We start from the raw sequence: 24,767 nt of genomic DNA, 5'->3' as shown, positions 1-24,767 counted from the left end.
GAGCTTTTCAGCCAGCTCCGAATGCCTTTAGGGCTGATTCTGAGGCCAGAGTGCTATTTAGGACATCTGCCATTCTATGAGTCTGCTGAGTATCTCACTTCCCATGTTGGATCACTCTCCCCTTTATTTATTCCATCGGTTAGCGTTAGCAGGTACTAGACTTGTCTATGTGCTCCCTTTGACTCCCAGTCCCTCCACCATGACCAACTGTGAACTGAAACTGATCACCTGGAACAGTGAGATGGCATTGGTACATGCCACCTTGATGGGATTGAATTGGAATCCCCTGGTATGCTTCCAACTCCACCACTTGGGGCAAGTCAGCCTGAGCATGTCCCAAATTATACATCTCTTCCCTCTCCCATTCCCACTCCCATGTTCAACAGGGATCACATTTCAGTTAATTTTCAACACTTAAGAATAACTGTGCATCAATTACAGAACTAAACCAGTCATATTAAGTAGAACAGATAAAAAAACTACTAAGAGGGATAATGTATTAAGTTGTTCATTAACAGTCAGGGCTATGCTGATCAAGCCACCGTTTCCCATAGTGTCCACCTCACTCCAACAGGTTTCCCTCTTGGTGTTCAGTCAGTCGTCACCGATCAGGGAGAACATATGGTATTTGTCCCTTTGGGACTGGCTTATTTCACTCAGCATGATGTGTTCCAGATTCCTCCATTTTGTTGCAAATGACTGGATTTCGTTGTTTCTTACTGCGGTATAGTATTCTAAAGAATACATATCCCATAATTTCTTTATCCAGTCTATCGTTGATGGGCATTTAGATTGGTTCCAGGTCTTAGCTATTGTGAATTGAGCTGCAATAAACATTAGGGTGCAGACCTCTTTTTTGTTTGCCAATTTAAATTCCTTTGGGTAAATTCCAAGGAGTGGGATGGCTGGGTCGAACGGTAGGGTTATCTGAATATTTAGAAAAATAAGATGAAACCTTACTGACTATGACAAAAATAAATTCCTCGTAGAACAAAGTGCTAGATGTAAACATTTAAGCCATAGAAGTACTAGAAGAAAATATGGGGTACTTCTTTTATTTTTGTTAGTATAGGAATCCTTTCTAAGCAAAAAAAAAAAAAAAAAGCCAAGACACTATAAAGGAAAAGACAGACAAATAAGATAATAAAATTAAACATAAATTTTAAATATCTTCATGGGAAAAGAAAAATGGGAGACAACTTTCATAAAGGTCAAATGCAAAATGCAATGTGTGTTCCAGCATTTATAACATGCTTCCAATTGGAATAAGAGAGAAGGAACAGAGATATTTGCTAGAATGTACACAGACTATTTCTTGAAAGACACATAGGTGCATGTGAGCCTATTGAATGACTACTTCATGCTCAGTAACACGAGTGATAAAAACAAGGAAAGGACTAAATAAACATATTAGTCAATTATACTTGTTAACTAAGAAACCCACCAACTGCTAATGGAACTCAGAGTAAGATAAATTCAGTTTAGGCTCAGAGTTTCCAGAAAATCAATTGGTTACCACATTTCCAATAGACCCCTCTCCAGGGAAGAAAGGCTAAAAATGTAGGAAAGTCCAAGGACATAATCTACCTAGGAAGACTGATTCATGATTGTCCATATCAAACCTGCTAGCCCTTGACCTAGTACATTAACACACTGTCAGAAGGGAGGAAGAAGTAGCAGCTATAAGCAGGGACTATTAAGCTAGACTCATCAAGTTCATATCTTAAAGATTTATTTATTTTTTCAAAGTCAGAGTTATGGGGGGTGGGGTAGATAGAGAGGGATCTTCCATCTGCTGGTTCACTACCCAGATGGCTGCAACAGCCAAGGCTAGCTGGGCTGAAGCCAGGGGCCAAGAGCTTCATACTGGTCTCCCATGTGGGTGGCAGGGACCCAAACATTTGGGCCATTAGCAGGACGCTGGATCAGAAGTGAAGCAGTCCAGACATGAACCAGCATCCATATGGCAAGCCAGCATCTCAGGTGGCAGCTTTACCTACTACGCCAGAGCACCAGCCCCCAAGTTCAAATCTTAACCTTCTGATAGAGAAAGACATAGTCTTTCAAAACTGTAGTTTCTTCAGCCATGAAATGAAGACAGTAATAGTACGATACCACAAGGACTAACTGATACACAACTTGCAAGGGGTTTTACTGCAACACACTAAGAAATAAAGTAGTGATATTTAATAAAGAACATCTGTTTAACAGCAAGTAACAATAAATGATTATGATTTTATCTCTTTTTTTTTTTTTTGACAGGCAGAGTTAAACAGTGAGAGAGAGAGACAGAGACAAAGGTCTTCCTTTTCCGTTGGTTCACCCCCTAAGTGGCTGCTACATCCAGCGTGTTGCGGCCAGCGCGCTGCACCAATCTGAAGCCAGAAGCCAGGTGCTTCCTCCTGGTCTCCCATGCGGGTGCAGGGCCCAAGGACCTGGGCCATCCTCCACTGCACTCCCGGGCCACAGCAGAGAGCTGGATTGGAAAAGAACAACCGGGACAGAATCCGGCGTACCAACCGGGACTAGAACCCGGGGTGCCGGCGCTGCAGGCGGAGGATTAGCCTAGTGAGCCACAGCACCGGCCAATTATGATTTTATCTCATCAGGCAGATATGGTTAAAGTTAGTCACTATAGTATTACATGTTAATGTTCTAGCAGATACCATTAAAGTGAATCACAATGATAACATTAGCCAACACCTATGAAGAGCTTCATCAGCATTTTGAGACAGTTGGAGTTATTGTTCTCCATTTTACAAGGCTCAGAGCTACACAGTATATACGTGACAAAGTCAAGATCAACCACATGTCAGCTAATCTCCAAAGGACCTGCTCTGAACACACTCGGAGGAAATTAGGAAATATTTGGGTAGTGCAAATGACAACTATTAGACTGGAGAGGAATGTGACATCAAACAGGAAAAAAGGTAAAGGTGCTAAAACTATGATATGCATCTTTTCTTTCCAGACAGAAAGACAGATGGATACATCCACCAGATAAGTATTATTTATTGGTAAAAGCATCAAAGCTCTGAGGAGTTTCCAGGGAAGACCTGTGATTAATACACATGTTTATTTAGATAGATGTTTCATATTTTTAGTAAATATCCATCTCAAGTAAATAGGCCAAAAGACAGACAGGATAAGGAATACCTTTTCCCTTCATTCATTCTAGAAAATCCTGCCTACGGCCATCTGCAGGTTCACATGGTCCCTCTACACATCCTTGTGCTATGATGGTTGAACTTCAGTGAAATATTTAGTACTGAAATACTTTTTAAATATTTTCTCTGCCAAATAGTGAAAGTACCTCTTTTGCCCTCAGATATTAAAAAAACATCTTTTATACACAAAAGAGGCTAAGGAAACAGAAGGTTCATTACTGAGGTTCATTATAACCCCCACTAATGGTGTGTGTTGAATCAGGAACACACTTCCACCTTAAGGCCAGGATGGAGCTTCATATCCTTGACCTTCAGGAAGAGCATCAGTGATTCTGCAGAAGTCTGTAACACCAAACTCTGTGCAAATTTACCTTGGCTAGAATGAGTGACTGTTTCTCTGTTGGAATTTGTTACAGCCTCATCCATCTTTCTTACTAAGGAAGAGGGAACTGAGACAAAACTGTGCTTTGTGAAGGAAAAAGACAATCACTTTAAAACCAATTAAGTCAGAAGCAAAAACTGCCATGAAATGTGTACTCTTTGCTCTTTCTTCTTCCTTTTGTAATGTTTTCAAATTTGTTTTATTTGAAAGGCAGAGGCAAAGAGAGACAGAGACAGACAGATATCTTCCAACCACTGATTCATTCCCCAAATACCCACAATAACAAAGGCTGAGCCAAGCCTTGAATTCAGTCTAGGTCTCCCACACAGACCGCAGGGACTCCATCACTTGTTGCCTCCCAGGACACACATCAGCAGGAAGCTAGATCAGAAGCAGGACATCCAGGACTCCAACAAGGCTCTCCTATATTGGATACAAGTATCCCAAGTGGCAACTTAACCATTTAACAACTGACTTAAACAGAAACCAACAGTCATCCCTTTTTGAGTTTACCATCACTGTTCCGGAAAATACTTACCAGGTTACAGCACTATTATGGCAGGGAACATTTTGGTAGGGAAAATGTTTCATTCTGTAATTTTGGGTATGTGTGTGTCTGTAAATCAATTTACCATGTGAGCATTGAGCCAACAGTATTCTACTGCCTTACCCTTGCAGCTGTAGTTTCTTTGTTTATCTATAGTCCTACAAATTCATGAAAGGCATCACAGCTAAGCTGCACTTAGAGTTACAATTGGTCATGGAGAGTTCCCGCCGTTTTCACATCTGTAAAATGAGGAGGTGGAACTTACTGACCCAGTTCCAACTCTGACATTCAGCAATTCTGTGATTTCATTTTGTTCCTATTTTTATCATGGTGAGACCCATTAAACTACCCACAAACTAAAGAACTGTTTCTTTAGAAGCAGCCTGATAGCCTATCAGCAAATCTGGTCAGTATGCATTTACCCACTTAAACTGTAAGCATTTTCAGTGCAATCTAAGGGGGATACACACAGTACTCTGCATTACATTTAGCTCTGCAAACACAGTGCCTCAAGCAGAAAACAAGTGAAAAATCATGGCCCTACCTTTAACAATTACCAATTTTACAGAGAGCAGGAAAAAGTGCTGACAGCATCCTATCTAGCTGAAACACAAGCAATACCCAAAAATGAGAGCAGTAATCTAAAGGAAGTACTGTCTGAGACAGAAGGGGAAAATATGTCTAGAAACTCCAACCTTCTGATGATGGAAAAACCAAATGCACCAAGCTGAGCTTGCCACTCTGTTGCACGTCAAATGCAAGTGACTTTACACGGACTAGCTGAGTTAGGATGTTGTCAGGGAAAGCACTGTCAGACTCATTCAGATCCCTCTAGAGAGCAGAATTTGTGTCCCTGAGGCAGCGGTCACTCTTAACTAAAGTGGTCCAAAGTTTACTACAGGTGTAGAAGTGAAATATAGAGAAGGACATTTCTTCCCTCCTGCGACTCTTAGTACCAGGTCCTGGTAGCACAGAAAGGACCAGAAACGTAAGCAACCACCTCCATCCCATCCCTAAAACATTCCCTATGAGGGACACATTTCACTGGATAAAACATTTGGGTCCCATTTCCATTATGCTGGAATTCTTCGGCTTCTATTGGAAATGTTTCAATGAGACTGCTAGTCCACGCCTCTCAAAAAGTCTCATCATAAAAAGTTTATCATCTCACACTGCTTGCATCACAGGCTGACAGCAGTTGACTAGAAGCAACTTCAGAGAGTTTGATGTTAAGAAGGATCCTGAGGTCACACGCAGTCATGGTAAGAAGATGGGCAGGATGAAGCAGTGATGCCTTCTACACACACAAGTCTGGATAGAGGACCCTCAACTCTGAATCTGCACACTTTTACATGCTTAGCTAACTCTATTCTAAGACTAAGGTTTTCCAAAGTATTCTCCAATCTTGAAAAAATTTACTTAGTAACTAGTGGGTTGAATAGTGCCATTCCATCAAAAGATGTGCCCATGTTCCAGAATCATGAAGTGACCTTATATGGATAAAGGGTTCTTCCAAATGTAACGAAGTTAAAGATCTCAAGATGAACTTATCACAGATTATGCAGGTGGGCTCTAACGCCAATAACAAGAGTCTCATAAACACACACATAGACACCCAGAGAGGCAGGAGAAGACCACTTGAAGATGGTGGAAGACACTGGGTCATACAGCCCAAGTCAAGGAGCATCAGGAGCCACCAAAGCTGGAAGAACCAAGGGAGGGTTCACCCACAGGACCCCTGCTGGGAGCGCAGCCCTGCTAACACCTTGATCTAGGCTCCCAAAATGGTCCGACAATGAATGCCTGTTGTTTTCAGGCATCAAGTTTGAGAAAATTTGTTATGGCGACCCTACAAAATACATGCACTGCCAATAAATAATATCTACTATTTTTTCCTGGAAGTCTGGAGATAAATTAGATAGCATTTTGATCCTCCAGTGTCCCATGTTCTAGAGGTAGCAATAGATCAAAAACCATGAACACGAAGCACTAGACTCTCCTGAAAAAGTGCAGAAGGCATCCTCAGAAGACACAGTGTTTTATGGGGGTCTAAGAGGCTCTGAGAGGTCTGAGAGGGAAGGCGGACGTTGCCCAGGATGTCCATGGGTGAGCAAACAGGGCACCGAAGAAGTTACTGGGAATGGAGCCATAAAATGAGATTTCAGATCCAAAAATTACATATACTACGTCGCGGGGCTCAGTCAAGATTTCTTCCCATAGGCAAGATGGGGAATCTGCAAAAACACCATTGCAGGGGAAGTGAAAGACATACGAGGACTTCTCTTCCCACCTCCATCTAAACTTCATTTAGAACACAAAGTTCTAAACTCAGCCCCATGTACACAGACTCCCTTCCTGATCCTACACCTTGCCATTCCAACTTGCTAGCCACGTTTGCCTGAAATTTCCTCCCCCCAGAAGCTCTGCTGTATGTGATCACAGCACTCCCAGCATCCCCACGAGGCTTTCCAGAGAAAACCGCTTCTACAAGCACTCTCGGTAGGGCAGGGGTTGGGGTGCTGGGGACGGAGGAAGACAGAGGGGAGGGGCCTTTCCACAGTAAAATAAATTCAGCAAATGCTCTTTTAGGAATTTGCAAAATGTTCTGTACAGTCCAGTCTAACTTCAGTTCATCAGTATTCCCCAAACGTACTTAACACCAACGCTCTCCTTTCCATATCGCCTATTAATATCCTGGAGAACAAGCCAGAGAAATTATGTTGTTTTTCATCTGCAGGCTCTCAGTACGTGTGCTTGACTGAGCTCATCATCCTTTTCCCTCCTGCCCCATACCTAACACCTTTATGAGAAAGCACAGAGCTTAACACATACCCTCTGGTGACCACAGAGCGAGCCTGGACAGACCCCTAGAGTCCAGGGCACCACAGTGGGTGCTGGGAACAGAACACTTAGAAGCTGACATTTTTCTGTCAGCTGACACGCCCACACTCAAAGATTCTACCTCTGAAAACACAGCCACCATATTAAAAGCATGCTAGAGGAACTCACCGGGAAATAGAGGGTTCCTTCTGACTGTCAGTGATTCTAAGTACTGCTTAAGTAAAAGGGCAGAATAACCTATAAAATTCACCTTTCTCCAAATCCAACTTTTTTTTATAAGAATCTCTGTGATCTTGAAAAATTTCTCAAATATTGTCCCTCAAAAGATCCAGGTTAGAATATATTTCGGCCTGCACCGTGGCTCACTTGGCTAATCCTCCGCCTGCAGCACCGGCATCTCATAAGGGTGCAGGGATCTAGTCCTGGTTGCTCCTCTTCCATTCCAGCTCTCTGCTGTGGCCCAGGAGGGCAGTGGAGGATGGCCCAGTGCTTGGGTTCCTGCATGGTAGACCACGAAGAAGCACCTGGCTCCTGGCTTCGGGCCGGCGCAGCGCCAGCAGTAGCAGCCATTTGGGGGGCAAACCAACAGAAGGAAGACCTCTCTCTCTCCCTCTCTCCCTCTCTCCCTCTCTCTCTCTCTGTCTATAACTCTACCTGTCAAAAAAAAAAAAAAAAGAATATATTTCCATGTCATTTCTTCCTATAGTTTCCTTGGTGCCATTAGTTACTTTCACTAACATAACTAGGCTGCAATATATGTATACTTGTATCATGGTATGGCAAAAGCTATAAAAACAGTCTCTGTCATTTCATGATGACACATGCTATGAAAATTATTTGGAAGATGGAATTAAAAGGAAAGGGAAGTAAAAACTCACTCTCTTATCTCGGACAATTGTCCTCAACATAGAAATCTGGGGGACAATGAAATTAAGGAGAGAAAAACATTTTTTCTCTGTTTTTCTCTTCATGGTGTAGTTCTCAATGCAACATTATTTTCCAAGCAAAGCTGAATGAAATGCAGCTCTTTCTAATTCCTGTTAAATACTGTTGAAAAGAGTCACCTCACTGGATAGGATGGTGCCTCCTCTGACACGCCCACACATTCAGATGCCATCAGACAGGATCTGCCCTCTGGGAGCTGTAAGCACGTGGGGGTCCTGTACCTTCCTGGTCCCTATCTCACCTCAATAAAACACACAGCACAGAGCTGCTTTCTGTCACTAAGGAAGATGAGTGTCTGCCAATTGAACAATAAAGCAACATTGCAAGAAAGGGAAGAGAATGACTTTCTCTTTAGTGAGTTCATAGAATTCACACAAATGCCTTCACCAGTCAGGGGAATTTTCTTCTTGCGTGTGTGGGGAGGGGGGGCTGCTTTAAGCCACTCCCTCTTTAAAACAAAAATAGTTGTTACATTATTTGTAATAATAACAAAGCTTCCTGCTACTTATTGACCGCTGTAAGTACTTCAGCCCAGCCAACCTCATTGCCAAGAGTGAAGTGGAAAAGAGCACATCTCTCTTGTTTCCAGAGAAGGCAAGTGAGTCTCAGGAAGTTGAAGAACTTGGCCCCTCGGTCCCCAAACCTACTAAAAGGCAGAATCAAGCCTCAACTGCCCATTAGAATAACCTGGAAACTGGAGCATCTGGACCGCTTCCGTGACAGACAAATGTGTTCCCGCAACCCAGCCTTCTGCCTGCCAGATCAGAGGCAGGAGAAGCCATTATGGTTTTAGTGTCCCAGGAACAGAGGGTGCGGAAGTCATTCATTAGCAGAAAAAAAAAAAAAAAAAAAAGTTTGGTTGGAAACACTCCACCCAGCAAGAAGAAACCAGGTTGCTGCAAGCCTCAGAGGAGAGCATAAAGGACTCAGAGCTGCTGCGAGGTAGAAAGCAGGGTATGCACGCCCCTGCCAGGCCAGGAAACCTCCACATTTTCCCTCTCTCCCCTGCCAATGGTGCTCCTGCCGAGAGCAGGACAATGGATTTCATGTGGCTTCATTTGAGAACTAAACTGAATGAAGTAAAATGGGGGCACAGTCAAGCCCAGTTGTTACCAGATCCTTGTCACCTGGATGTTCTTACACTCATATTTTATTCACATGCTCACTGGCTAACCGGAACTCCCTTACCTCATGTAGGACACAGACTGAACACTGCAGTCGCCAATTAAATGCCAACAGCGGTCAGGCCAGTGAGGCTAATGAGTAACTTCAACTGGATGGGGTCTGGGTGGCCTGGGAGTGCACATCACCCACTGAGGGGCAGCCAGCCACCCCTCAGCTCCGGCTGCAGGTTGCCAAGAGGAAATTCAGGCAGTGCTGCAGAGGGCCACAGAGCTCCAGAGACACAAGAAATCCACATAATTGTGTGAACCATCATGATTTTTTCATTTCTGGCAACTATAAGAAACATACACATACGCAGTACTGTGTGAGTCCAGAATATTCTGTGGACTGATTCACTCTTGAAGTTCCTTTCTTGGAAAATGTCTGCTAAACATAGCAAAATTTAAAAATGAGGAAGTAAGGATAGGCATTTGGCCTAGTAATTGATAGTGAAGATGTCTACATGCCACATCACAGTACTCAAGCTTGAAGCCCAGTTCAAGTTCCTGATCCCAACTTACTGCTAATGCAGACCCTCAGACATAGCAGTGATAGCTGAAGTGATTGGGTTCCTGCCACCCACATGGAAGACCTGGATAGAGTTCCCAAATCCCAGCTTTGGCCCAGCCCTGCCCTGGCTTTTGCAGCAATCTGATGAATCAACTGGCAAATGGGAGCTCTCTCTATGTCTGTCTCTCTTCATTTCAAATAAATAAACTTCTTAAATTACTAACATGGTAAGCCGGCACCGCGGCTCAATAGGCTAATCCTCCACCTAGCGGCGCCGGCATACCGGGTTCTAGTCCCAGTCGGGGTGCCGGATTCTTTCCCGGTTGCCCCTCTTCCAGGCCAGCTCTCTGCTGTGGCCTGGGAAGGCAGTGGAGGATGGCCCAAGTGCTTGGGCCCTGCACCCCATGGGAGACCAGGAGATGCACCTGGCTCCTGCCTTCGGATCAGCACTGTGTGCCGGCTGGCCGCAGCACGCCGGCCGCGGCGGCCATTGGAGGATGAACCAACAGCAAAGGAAGACCTTTCTCTGTCTCTCTCTCTCTCACTGTCCACTCTGCCTGTCAAGAAAAAAAAAATCTTAAAAAAAAAATAAATATAACACATGTTTATTCTTTTTTTTAAGATTTATTTATTTATTTGAAAGTCAGAATTACATAGCAAGAGGAGAGGCAGAGAGAAAGATAGAGAGAGGTCTTCCATCCAATGGTTCACTCCCCAATTGGCCGCAGTGGCCGGATCTGCGCCAATCTGAAGCCAGGACCCAGGAGCTTCCTCCGGGTCTCCCACATGGGTGCAGGGGCCCAAGGACTTGGGCCCTCCTCCACCGCTTTCCCAGGCCATAGCAGAGAGCTGGATAGGAAGTGGAGCAGCTGGGTCTTGAATCAGTGCCCATTTGGGATGCTGGTGCTAAAGGCCAGGGCATTAACTCGCTGTGCCACAGCGCTGGCCCTGGCATGTGTTTATTCTTGTACTTCTCTATTTGTCCCAGCATTGAAGTGCGTGGGGAGGAGGAATCTTCTTCTGGGGGTTGTCTCTGAAAGGGCTGATGTTGAGAGAAAGATGCTAGCAAGTCACTGGAATCATTTAGAATAAGAAAAAAGGGGATAAAGTGATTTTTAACTACTGTGGTTGTTGGAGGTATATTACCTACTGTGACCTAACCATCAGATCCAGAGATGACCAACTGATTTAGTCTACCAATCACAGTCCCAGTGGAGAAGCACATTTATCCTGCTGAATTGCAAGGATGAGAAGATGTAATTCTGGGTCTGCTGATTGCTCCAACTTCTACCAAAATATAGTTAAAAAAAAAAAAGGAACAGAGCAAGAAGTTGAAAAGAAAAATCAAAGAAGTAAAATGATGACAATATTTGAGTCCATGGACCCAGCTATGTCAGAAATCAACACCATCCTAAAATTCCCAGTCACATATATCACTAAATCTCTAAGTTTTGCTTAAACAAATTTGAAATAAGTTCCAGTCTCTTCCTAGCAGAACAGTGAATAATATAAACCTTACTCCACTGAACTTTCCAACCCTTCTTTAGAATGAACTATAAATCCCCAAGCCTAACACAATCATCTCTGACTCACAGATTAAGCTCTCAAGGTCAACATGGAATTCTAGGTTCACTCTCCCTCAAAGTCACTACATCTTGGTAACCCTTATGTCCACTTTTGTACCCTCTTGGTTTATGAAAGACAGTAGGACACAAGAAAAAGAACCCTACATAAAGACCAAGGATTGTGGGTCCAATCCCCACTTCGCCCAGGCTGCACCCGTGCTTGTGTGTTCTGATTAAGCCATATAACTCATCTGTTCTGTTTCATCTGAAAAAAATTAAAGGATGTCAAAGATGCTGTCTGTGTTTGGCACTCTGGTTTTACCCTGAACATACACAGGAAGCCCCAAGGGCAAAAGCCCTGAGAAACTACTTATCCCCATCACCAAAACCACCCTCTGATTTTTTTCACCACACTAGAAACAGGGAAAAATTAAATACTTACTGAAAAAGCAATTGTCCAAATCTTCTCATTCTAAGAAAGTAAGGGAGAAACTGGAAACATGATCCCATCCAAGGTAGAAAACTTAAACAGATAGTAACTTATTCCTTCTAAAATGGCAATAGGGTAAATATTCTCAAACTTTCAAGGAATAATTTCCATATGAAATAAACTACTGAGGAACATAGACAAATGTTAATTTACATTACCAAGAAATAGTAAACCCTTAGAGGTTAACAAGCAATCTAGTTATGTGTATTTATGAATTTGTTTTTTTTTTTTTTAGTATAGACACAAAAGTATCCATGCATGGATTTTGAAAGCATTTTACACCAAAATAAACTTATCTTTTAATTCCAATCCTCAAGAATTTTTTGAGGCATCAAATATATACCTATATAGATATATATGTCCATATACATATTGCTTATATAAGTAAATTTCAAAATAATATCACAAAATATCAAGTACTATGAATAAGCTTACAAAGGGTCAGAAACAGACTAAAATGAACAAATAGTAAGTGGTGTAAATATATGACACTTTATATTATTTAATAATTTAATTGATCAATTCTCCCCAGGTTAATCTGTGGACTGAACTTCTCCCATAGATGACTCCTTTTAAAAATAAACAAAAATTGCTCTGGAAGTCAGCTGGGGAGGAAATCAGATCAGAATACCAAATATTTTGAAAAGAAACTTTGAATTGAGGGGAGCACTAACCCACCTACCCAAACCATAAAGCCGGGGAGCCCACTGCAACAATATAGCACTAATAAACTGACAGGACAGAGAACCCCCAAACTGACCTGTCCACAGGAAAGAAGATGAAGACTGAATAAACAAAAATGCACACAAACCATTCAACACACTAGGTTGAATTAGTAAAACGAAAAGATATTAACTTAGACCTCTACCTTGCAACATAGGCTAAAATAGATTCTGGATAGATGCTAAAGGGCAAGACCTATTTTCCAAATAAAGCTGACCTGGTTACATAAACAATAAATAGGATACACAATGGAGTATGATGCAATAGAGAAAAGCATCCAGTGTGTCAGCTTTCTTGAGGGCAGGGAGTTCATGGGCTTCTTGCTGGTGAAGAATGGTAAGGTATACAACTAGGGGCATGGGACGCTTCCAGCTGCAATGTTTAAGCTGCGTTGACCTTGTCTGTGCCTTTTTCTTTCACAAAGAACTGAAACCAGAAGCAAACATTTAATACTAACAACAACAAATACCAAGGCACAGAGAACAATCAAAATTTAGAACAGAATGCTTCTCTGATCTTTGGAAGGCCTAAAGAAGTGATGACAGAAATAATGGACACATTCAGCTAGATGGATAGCCAAAAACTTATAAAAGCTCACAAAACAAAAATTTAAAGGGCAAAGAATAATCTGTGGTAAATATCTGCATCAAGCAACACAAAGAGATAATATCTGTAATGTAAGATTATACTAAATAAGTATCCATCAAAATAGGTAGATCACACAGCAAGTATACAGAGTAAACCAAGTATGGAAATACAGTTAACCCTGTATAATAATTTCAGTTGTAAGAAAACATAATACTGTGCTGCTGAACTTTGAAAGATGCAGTGCTAGCTAGTCTGTGGGAATTTGGTATTTTGCCCAGGCATTACATGAAGGATCTTCAAATAGTTCATGGAAAAGATGTTTTATGAAAAAGCTACACATAGATTTCAAAAATTTTTGCATCAAAATAAACTGATCTTTTCATTCAATTTTCCATGAACTTTTAAAAGTACCCTACTATGGGTACATGAATATTTTAAAAAAGCAATTTAGAATTGTATGTAAGATGCGATAAAAATGGTTATACCCTTTAATTCTGCAATTCAAGCACAGACACTTCAATCTGAATAATATTGTAGTCAATATTATTAATATCAGTGAAGAACTTTAGAAACAGCAATGACCAAAAAGCAGGAATGTTGCCAGTAAAATCCTAGAGCACAATGTGATTAAGGACAAAAATCAGGGGGCTTATAACTGTATGGACACGCTTTTAAGGACAGTAAGATAAATTTTAAAGCTCAAAATCCTGAATAGTGGGTATATTATGGAATCAACTGTGTCATAAGTAATGTATATACAACATAACACAGATCAAAAGGAAATATGGAAACAATTTTTTAAATTCTGTCACAACGTTAAAACTGTGATTGACTTAAGCACTAATAATATCATTAGAACATATTAATAATACGTTTAAGTGGGAGGAAGAATTATTTTTGGAAAGTAGCCTGTAGGCAGTATTGAAGCAGGTATTTTTCAAAAATTTCCCAGGAGTATGTGATGTGTCAAATACTAGCTTATTTGAGTTTCTAAACTTGAGTGGATACTCAGAGTCTTATCCAGAATGAAAAGCTAGTGAAAAAAGGCTTTGAACTTGTTAATCTCTTTTCCTACCAAGGTCAATCTCTGGAGTTCAGAACACACATCAGCTCTTGTTAGAGCTCCCACCTGTTCATGTGGAAAACCCCTGCTTCTTTTGATTGCTGAGCTGATCACAAAACTCCAGATGCCTTCACACAGATGCAAGAGGCCAACAGCCTGTCAATGGCTCAGGGGATCTGAGTCTCTCTAAGCAAGGGTACGTGACCTCTATATTTCCACTACAGATGCAGGAGCAGAACCCTTATTCTCCTTTAAAGCAGGAGAATCATCAGCTGAGAAAAGGTAGGCACGTGCCATTCTCACACACATGACTTGTAAAGTGTGCAACAAAGACATGCAGCCTCTCCACTTGAAAAATAGGTTTGTGGGGAGAATTTGGTTTTTGGGCATACACCACAACCCAGGGTCTGTGCTGACAGAATGAGCCCATGGTGCATCTTTGAGCCTCTGTCCTGAGCACAAGTCCTGTGCTATCATCTCACTGTCTGCAAGAAATTTGCTTCCTACCAACGGAGACCAATGCCTAGACCAAAACAAGTCAACCAACCAACTTGCACCCAGTCTCTCTGGTCCCTCTTCCCTCTCAACATTTCTAAGAGCGCACCTTCTTCTGACTTTGGCATTGATAGTATCCAAAAGTACCCAATGACAAAAAGCTGCCAAGGGAAGACAAAGCAGAATAAAAAGCAGCTGGTTCATAAAGAGCACTGGGGCACCTTACAAAGCAGACCACGCCCAGCTGCATCTACACACAAAACGACTTGATAAAAGGGTCATGTTCATCATGAAAAAGTCCCAGCCAGGGAGAAAACCCAAGATGATCGTCTGAAATTCATTCATAGGATTTCAGGAGAAAGCTGGTTTTACCTAACTGTACAACAGCCAGTTTCCACTGAACCATGTCACGGCTCCACAAGAAAGGCCAAATGGCTCATTATGTGAAAAGTTCCAACGACTGTTTTTTAATGTTTAGCAGCAGTTGCTTGGCTGGGCCACTGCAACAAATATGGCTGAACTGTTTAACTTACAAGAGACATTTAAAAGCTAAAAGGCCCAAATTCTAAATATGTAATTCATAAAACAGCATATTTTCTTTAATTCATTTTCTCAAAGTTTACAATATCTGTACTAATTCTCTGTAACTAGATATGTTCTGGATACATTCTCAGAGAATCTGTGCAGAATAAAAATTTGAAACATCTTAAAACTAACTAAAAACATCTTTCTAGTATGCTGCAAGGCAAATGCTTTTTAAATGTTTTGCATTTTTATGCTAAACAGTGCAGCTGCGATTGATAAAAAGCAATCAAGCTAATTTAAGTCAATCAACTCCAGGAGGTTCTCATCACTTGGATAAAAACGCTCTCTCACTCCTTAGAAAATAAATAAAGATTTAACAGAGTGACTGTATTTTCTTGACTCTGCTTTCTTGCCATTCCAAAGGCAGCATATAACCAAGAAATCATGTTAAGCAATTTCTGTCACTAGTTTGAAGCATAATGCAAACTTTTAAGTCGTGTTTAATTAAGTAATCCTGGGCAATGGTACACTAGCAGAGAGTGACAAACGTGGAGTGGGACAATCACACACAGACACACACATACTTTTTTAAAGGTACAAAATCGCTGTTCGAGAGGCTATCAATTACTCTTGGGTCTCTAAGGAGAGTTTCATGTGAAACGATTTAGTTCTGGCTGGTTGTCATTATTAAAAGATGATCCTGAACTTTTAAATTCACTACTTAAAATATGTACATTCAGGGATAAACTGGAAAGCAGAGGTCATGTATGTAGCTAACTTCATACATTATGAGAAAACCAGTAGGGGATGGTTACAAAGTACTTTACCATTATAAAGAAAATACATGTTGATGATCTGGGGCAGGGGAGGGGAGGGAAGAGGGTCTAAGTCTCCCATTTCCACCAGCAGGTCAACCCTGCACTCTGATGCCTGCAAACGTAACCCACAGGTCCTGAGTAGTGTCTCATCAGTGGTATCAGCTACCTGGGCAGGAAAAACACAGCAAAACTATTTGGTCCCAAAAAGGCAATATGAAAAATTGCAGAAAAAGCTTGCCTGCCTCTGATAGAAGACTCTCAACAAGTAAAGGAGGAACTCCAGATAATGTAGTTCTCTAACAGTTGAGGATGTTAATGTCCACAGTGAGAACTGCATGACTTCACAGGTCCCAGCAGACCACCGCCAGTTTGCAAGAGTCATCAGATACTACTGGAGCTTTCCACAAACACGAGTTTTCTGAATTTCTTAAATATACAGGGAAATGGCGTGCATTAAGGAAAAAGCATCATCAACACAAGAAGGAGGCTGAAAAGTTTCACTCTGTTTTAAAGTCAGCTGAGCAGTGCTGAAAAGATCAATCAGGCTTTTTTTTTTTTTTTTTTTTTTTTTAAAATGATGTTTCTGAGCCAACAACAGCACAAGCACGGGCCCCCTCTGACCATAATGATGTCTCCTACGGGCTACTGAGCAAGAAGGTAAAACGCCTTCCTGCAGAAGCCCTCTGAGATTTAACGCCATCGGACTGCAACTGTACACTTAACGGGGGTGTGTGTGTGTTCTCTAGAAATGCAGAATGTCATGCTAGTAGAAGAAAGGTTTTTATACTCACAACACTCCTGACATCAAATGTGTAGGTTTCCCACACCAAAGCAGTTCTCCAGTTCTCCGTGGACACCCACTGGTATCCTGCAGCTTAACTCAAGTCTGACTCTACTGGGAGTTAGTGCAGACACCACAGGTGAAGGGCTCAGTCTGACAAGATTGCCTCCCACTACAGATGCCAATTGCAAGTGGTTGGTCTCCAGGCTTCCCACACTGCAGTCCACCCACATTGGCTGTGAACTGGTCTTTCTGGAACTCCGCAGGTGCAATGATTGCTGGAAGAGCTCACAGAACTCAGAGAAACACCTGACTTCCCGTTAACAGCTTGTTGTCAAGGATACAACTTAGGAGCAGACAACTGGAAGAGATGCAGCTAAAGGAGCTTCCATGCCCACTCCAGAAGACCCTCCCCTCACCTCAAGGCGCTGAACAACGTGGAAGCTTCCTGAACACTACTGGTTGGGGATTTTACAGAGGTTCGGGTGATGTAGGTAAGATCGACTCGGTCAATGATCACTGGTGATTCAACTCAACCTCTAAGCACCGCCCCCCACCCCACCCCCAGAGGTTAAATAGTTGTGAAAGCAGAGCATTCCAACCCTCTAGTCACACAGGTGACTCCCCTGCGGACCAACCCCTATCCTCCAAGAGTCACTGCATTAACATGAACTCGGGTGCCATTGAAAAGGGGTTATTGTGTGAAACAAAACAAACTTTTCTTACCATTGTATCTCAGAAATGCCAAGAGTTTTAGAAGCTCTGTGCCAAGGATCAGGACAACAACCAAATACTCATCTCTATGTCTTATTATTACGACAATGTCACAAATGTATATCTGAGTTTATTAAGACCCCTAATGATACCTTTTTATTTTCAGTATTTCTGATGCCCTGACATCTGGGGTCTTGCTGACCTAGATAAGACTACCCCTCCCAGGATAAGCCAGTTCTGAGAGGGGAAAGGACTCACCTGTTATGCAAGCCTTTTAAATATAAACTAGAGCCCACAGGCTTATCACCTCCTCCCTTCCCTGTCAGGGGCTCCCAGGCAGTCTTCCTTACTCTGCCCCAGTCACCTAGGGGCAGATGTCTAACAAGTAGATTCAACTCCTCAGTCCCACCCATAGTCTCCTGAGATTACCCAAACTGGTGGGTCCTAACTCTGCTTAACCTGCATTTCCCTTACTTCCCTGGGAAAACACAGTGAAGGGTCTTTTCCTCTAGATTCCTCTGCCTCCCGACCCCTTAGCTATGGGCTAAGGCAGGGGGCTAGCTGGTGAACAAAGGAGCTGAAAAATGGCCAGGTGTCCCCTTGCCACAGCTGTGCACCACCTAGAAACCTACCATGACAATCCAGCACACTGCAGGCTCAACACTCAACACACCCACTTCCCATGATGCACTGAGCTTCATTCACTTTTTCCATAACATATAAGACACCATGATGGCCTTGTATATGCCAAGCTCCACATAGAGAAGCCATGAAGCCTTCCCAGAGATCACCATGCACACTGAACCCTGCCTAAATGCTACCCCATTTATAAATTTAATTATGGCACCACCTCCTACCCAATAAAAGTGTGCCCTGAACTTGTAAGGGTACAGACGCCGCTCTTTCCTCATGGAGGGAAGCTGCCCACATTCACTTCTGAATATTCGTTATCTCTTCAATCTCTTTAAATCCTGTTCTCCTACCTCACTGTTAATGCCTCTGCTTTGAATTCTTCTCTCATGCTGATAAAAGACCAGCTGTGGACCCACACCACAAGTGTTTCCCTGCCTGGAGCCCCACCTGGTATGCTGTGTCTTTCCACTTTTCACTGCTTGTCCCTGATCTGCTGGCCCCACCACACCTGAATAAAGATAAAATTTGTATTTTAAAACAGTAAGAAAGCCATAATTCACTCTATTTTACACTAGCAAAAGCAAGCATGGCCCAGAAGAATGGCTTCAGGAATATTTATGACCGGGGCTCTTTTCTACCATGGAATTGATGTAAGGACATATACACTCCTGGTATTGAACCTAGTAGGGTGAAACACACCTTACGGGTAATGAGGAGTCAAAGCATTTATGTCAACTTTCCTGCTTTCCTGTGTTCCTGCAGGAGATGCAGATCAGATCACAGCATCCCAAATGGCCGATATCCACAGAGGTTTCTGCTGCACATTCTCTGCACTCACGTGCTCTAGAAATATTCTACTTGATATTCACACAGTCAGACTCTCCACATCATCCCACTCACCCTCTCCTTATCCCTCCTCCATACATGGCTCATGCTGTTCTTGGACGACGATGCCATCCCAATTCCTAGCCGTTTTTGTCCATCATGACTCACTTATCCTCCAAATCCTAGCCTTCTTATAGTCAGAGGAGATGATTCTATGATTCTTTCCTTCCTCTCTGACATCTCTTTCATGTTTCTTTCTCTGGTCCTCCTCGGGGGACCATGTTTATCTCTGCTGCAGACAACATCTATTAGTAATTATGACTTCACTGAGAGTTCAGTGTGTGACAGGAATTGTGCCAAGTGTTCTACCTGCATTGTATCACTAAATGCCTACACTAACCATTTGAGATAGGCATTCTTAGCATCTTTGTTTTACAATTGAAAAAGCTAACATTCTGAAAGGTTAGGCAGATTGCCTGCGATGACACTGGTCAAATCACAGAGGTTATTTTTGAGCCTGGGTTCCTCTGACACAAACCTTGTGGCCTTAATAGATAGTACTGTGCCTTCCTGGGCTGCATACTACCTGGGAGTCTGAGACTACTTCAGTCATTTGCAAATAACTCAGTGTTCACAAACAGGGGATAGTGGTACCTAATGTCTGTTAAAATGAGCAAATAATTCTATTTTTCTCTGAAAACTATAAATGGCAATTGTTCATTCATTCTGCTTTGTTACTTATCTAGTAATGGGCACCTGCCTCAATTCCGCATTCCAACATAAATTTGACATAAAACTAAGAAGGCAACCTTTTGGCCTCCATTCCATAGAAGTAGCTGCTAAGAAAAAGATTTTCAGATCCAATAGGCATTTGCATCCATAACAAGATGCCCTCCCCAATCACAAGGCACAGGAATAAAGAGCTTGGCCCCAGAGGCTGGCCCTGCTCTTCACACCCACTTCACCCCTCCTTAGTCAAATGCCCTCACACCTGTCTATCAGGTTGGAAAGAGATCACCTCATAGGGATGCTCTGAAAATGGCAAGCTAAAATGCAGGTAGAATATGTGGCATGAAGCCTGGCACGTGTAGAGTGCTCAGAAAACTGTTCAAAATGAAGGAGTAGAAATATGATATCCACAGCTCCCTAAATTCACAGGGAAAAGGACACTCAGTGAGCACCTCTCTGCATAAGGAGCTCTTCCTGACCTATGCCCTATTGTCAGCTCAGTACTCAAGGTGCCCTCCAGAGGTTCAAGACAGCCTGCAGGCAGAAGACAGCACCATGGCAATGAGCAGCGGCTTTTCTGTGACACAGGGGTTTAGAGATGAGCAGGCTGTGGACAGTCCAAAAACTGCTCTGAGCAGAGGCAATGCAATGGAGATACATCCTATGGAGAGTGAATAGGCCAGCCTGGCCACAGGGGTTACGGAAGCAGTCCTTTTAACTGCTCCACCCCCATGATCCAGGGCACATGAGCCAGCATAGTGATAGAGAAAATGTTCAGGATCTTCAGTGCTAGATGGGCTGAGGTTGCACTCCTAGCATGGCTACTTTAGAGGAAGGAGCCAAGAGCAAGTTACGTATCTCTGTAGGTCTCAGCTTCGTCATCTGTAAAATAAGATGGTTCTTCAGAAACCTACTATTTAAATGAGCACAATCCTGCAAGGAGTAAATGCTCAGTTAATGGTAGTATATGGTATTACATATGGGGATAACTCTACTTCATAGGACTTTATAAGGATTCAAGAACAGGGCACACAAAGCTCCCAGCACAGTACCAGGATCACCATAGGTGAACAATAAATGTAAGGTATTATTGTTAGTAGTGATAGTAATAATATCGATGTAATATGTTCAAAGTTCTGCAATTAGACCAGGGACTAAACAGAAATAAGATAATGCTAAGAATGATAATAAAAAGTAGCAGGAACATGTTTTGTGCCAGCCACCAAGCTAGGTCTTTTCCAAGCACTGATTTGTTCCCTTTCAAAGTCCCTCACAAAGGTAATAAAATTTCCAGTTTTCTGAGGATGCTCCCATCAATATTCACAAATGGAATTCGGCAAATATAACTGGTAAAGGGCCAAGCAGTGAACAGTCTTGGCATTGTGGTCTTTATAGTCTCTTTTACTATTAAGCAACTCTGCTGTGGTGATTTGAAAGTGTTCACAGACAATATGTGATGAATGGGCACGCCTGTTCCAATAACACTTTATTTACAAAAGTAAGAACAAGATTTGGCATGCAGGTGATAGTTTGTTGACTTCTGCTTTACATCATGGAGAGCTTTGAGATTGCCAGTGCAGCATAACCTAGACCACCATCTCTGATGTAATTATCACACTTGGCTGGGAGAATCTTGTTAAAGAGTTATTGGAAGCAATGGCCCTTCTGTGTTTCTATATGAGGACAACTGTTAAAATAGGACCCTCAGAAACTGACATGGGTTCACTGTCTAATATGGCTGAGTCACATCCGCATGATTTCAATGCCTTAAGAAGACAGCACATGCCGAAGCTTTGACCAGAAATGCTACTCCACCACCTTCACACCTGGTTTACTGCAACTCATCTTTCAGTCCTCAGATCATGCTTCTCTTCTTCCAGGAAGCCCAGCCTAGAACAACCTTTCTTTTTTTTTTCTTTATATTTTATTTTATTTAATGAACATAAATTTCCAAAGTACAGCTTATGGATTACAATAGCTTCCCCCCTCCATAACTTCCCTCCCACCCACAACACTCCCCTCTCCCACTCCCTCTCCCCTTCCATTCACATCAAGATTAATTTTCTATTATCTTTATATACAGAAGATCAATTTAGCATATATTAAGTAAAGATTTCCACAGTTTACACCCACACAGAAACACAAAGTGTAAAATACCACTTGAGTACTAGTTATAGCATTAATTAAACACCTAAGAGTAATTGTGTATTAATTACAGAGTTCAACCAATAGTTTTAAGTAGAACATAAAAAATACTAAAAGGGTAAAGTATTAAGTTCTTTTTGTTTGTTTGTTATATAGTTTTTTTAAATTTAATAAATGTGAATTTACAAAGTGCAACTTGTATATTGTTGTGGCTCCCCCCTGCAACCTCCCTCCCTCCCATGGCCCTCCCCTCTCCCACTCCCTCTCCCATCCTGCCCTTCATCGAGTTTCATTTTCAATTACCTTCATATACTGAAGATCAACTTAGTATATACTAAGCAAGGATTTCAACAGGCTGCCCTCACACAACCACACAAGGTATAGGGTATTGTTCGACTAGTAGTGTTGTTTTTAAGTTTCATAGTAAAACACATTAAGGACAGAGATCCTACGTGGGGAGCCTGTACCCAGTGATTCCCATTGTTGATTAACAATTGGCACTCTTATTTATGACGTCAGCAATCACCCGAGACTCTTGCTATGAGCTGTCTAGGCTATGGAAGCCCCTTGAGTTCACCGACTCTGAACTTGTTTAGTCAAGGCCGTATCACAGTGGAGGTTCCTTCCTCCCTTCAGAGAAAGGCGTCTCTCTCCTTGATGGCCTGTTCCTTCTGCTGGGGTCTAGAACAACCTTTCATCCCACAGAGCATCACCCTACTTTTCCCATTATAATGACACTACTGGAATTATTTAACTTCTTTCGCTTCCACCATACAGTAAGCTCCAGGAATGGCAGAGTCATCTGGTTTGTTCACTGCAGCATTCTCAATACCCACCCAAGTGTCTGGAATATATACAAGTGGTTGCCACTCATTAAATATTTGCTGTACCACAAGGCAATTAAGAGAGAACATAAGCAGTCACCTTTACTAGTGGCTCATAGTGCTGCAACAATCATTGAAGGTAGCAAAATTAATATGTCACAGAGAGGTAATAGAGCAGTAATTCAACTCAGCTTTGTACAATGCTCAAGTCTTGTTCTTAAGCAGAACACCCCCACTGCCTCCCAGGGATCTGAGAATAACATTTGTGGGAAATAAAAGCATGAGAAAGATCCACTTAGCCAAAAAGTAGAGAAGTATTGAGAGAGTTGAGCAAATACCTTTAAAAATAAGAAAGCTCCTAAGTTTTCCTAGTTTACTATGAGATTTCAAGTGATGCCTAACAGATGTCTTTCATTTGACCTGCACACTACAGAAAAATAAATTTTAAAGATTGATTCATTTATTCAAAAGGCAGAGTAACACAAAAGCAGGGAGAGAGAGAGATATCTTCTATCCACTAGTTCATTTCCCAAATGCCCACAAAAACCAAGGCTAGATCAGGCCAAAGCCCGGAGCCAGGCACTCCATCCATCCATTAGGGTGGCAGGGACCCAAGCATTTGGCATTATCTACTGCCTTCTCAGATGCATTATTAGGGAGCTGGATTGCAAGCAGAGTAGCCTGGACTTGAACCCACATTCTGATATAGGACGAAGGCATCACAAGCAGTGGCTCAGCTCACTAAGTCACAGCACTGGCCCAAAAAATAATTTTTTAAAATTAGTTGCCAGTACTAAAAAAAAATCCCATCCCCAAATCTATATTTCATATTTTTTTTGACAGGCAGAGTTAGACAGTGAGAGAGAGAGAGAGACAGAGAGAAAGGTCTTCCTTCCGTTGGTTCACCCCCCAAATGGCCACTACAGCCGGTGCGCTGCGCCAATCCGAAGCCAGGAGCCAGGTGCTTCCTCCTGGTCTCTCATGCAGGTGCAGGGCCCAAGCACTTGGGCCATCCTCCACTGCCCTCCCAGGCCACAGCAGAGAGCTGGACTGGAAGAGGAGCAACCGGGACAGAATCTGGCACCCTGACCGGGACTAGAACCTGGGGTACCGGTGCTGCAGGCAGAGGATTAGCCTAGTGAGCCACGGCGCTGGCCGTATTTCATATTCTTAATTTCAGAAAGTCTGGTGAGAATCAGCTTGAGTTTGGACCTCTGCTCTACAATACCTCTGATTTATGAAAGCTGCCTGGGCCCTGCCACACTGATATGGGAACCCCTGGGTTATGTGGAGACTCAGGAGAGATGATTTAGGGAAGCAGGCTACAAGAGGAGGAGAATGACAGAACAGAGTGAGGATTTCATTTCCATCCGAAGAGATCTCATGAGACAAAGGGAGGAACAGAGGGAGGGAGGCCAGGCTGTAAGGATGAAATGGGAAACTGAAATGAAAATGATGAGGAAGGAGGAGGTTTTCTCTTTGGTTACAATTTTATAAACATCAGAAGAAAAAAAGGCAGGGGAAAAAAAAGAGCAAGGGTCTGAAAAGCAGTCCCTGGTGCACACAGAGCTGAAGGAGCCAGCATCCACAGAATGGCTCCTGTTGGAATGAACCCACTGAGGATCATGTGATGCAGGGGCTTCCGAACACCTGAGAGTCATTCAGCTGCAAACATCTCAGCAACTATTCCATCCACAGCTGCCAATCTGGCAGCCAAGATCAAGAGCAAGGACCAGAAAACTACCTTCTTGGAAGGTGTCTACCATTTTGCCTGCCAGGCCCTTTGAGAACTGAGCTTCAGGTCCTCATTAGAATCAAGGTTGGCTGGCCCAGTGATTTTAACAATCAAGATACTTGATAGACCAGAAGGAGGCAAGGTCGGTTCAGTTCCTGGTCAGAAAGGTGCTGATAAAACCAAAAAAAGAAACAAATACACACCAACCCTCTGATCATGCAGCTGAACCAGCAGATAAGTATGGCAAATCCTAGGTTAAAACCCTACGCAACTACTTCTTAGCTCTGGGGCTTTGGAATATTCACTTGACTTCTCAGGGCCTAAGTGTCTCACCTGTAGAATGCAGGTAGGATAATGTGCGTTGCAGGACTCTTCTCCGGTTACTAAGCCAAGGTTGTAAAACCCGCAGCACACAGGAGCTGCTCTCCCCTAGCCTCCCATTTCCCTAGAAACAGGTGTAGAAAGGTTAATTAATTGTCTCCTGGCCCTTATTTTTGGAAATATTAGCAAAACATATAGTTACAATGTGATGCAAATAATTAGCATACTTCCTGATTC

General features: G+C 42.5%; 1 protein-coding gene across 26 annotated transcripts in view; it reads right to left on the bottom strand.

Moving 5' to 3' along the window:
- The window catches only part of ERC2 (ELKS/RAB6-interacting/CAST family member 2), a 1,012,357-nt gene that overhangs the window by 604,733 nt on the left and 382,857 nt on the right, over window positions 1-24,767 (bottom strand). The window contains exon 1 of one of the 26 annotated variants that reach the window (XM_089306094.1): window positions 16,615-17,011. The exons of the other annotated variants lie outside the window; for them this stretch is intronic. The gene's annotated coding sequence lies outside the window, so the exon portion shown is untranslated. Of the gene's footprint in view, window positions 1-16,614; window positions 17,012-24,767 lie in introns of those variants that run through there. 26 annotated transcript variants of the gene reach the window in all.

Source organism: Oryctolagus cuniculus, chromosome 10 (genome assembly GCF_051225735.1).
Source record: "Oryctolagus cuniculus isolate XC-2025 breed Fujian yellow rabbit chromosome 10, ASM5122573v1, whole genome shotgun sequence".
Lineage (NCBI taxonomy): Eukaryota > Metazoa > Chordata > Mammalia > Lagomorpha > Leporidae > Oryctolagus > Oryctolagus cuniculus.
This window is presented reverse-complemented; position numbering and strand designations above follow the sequence as displayed.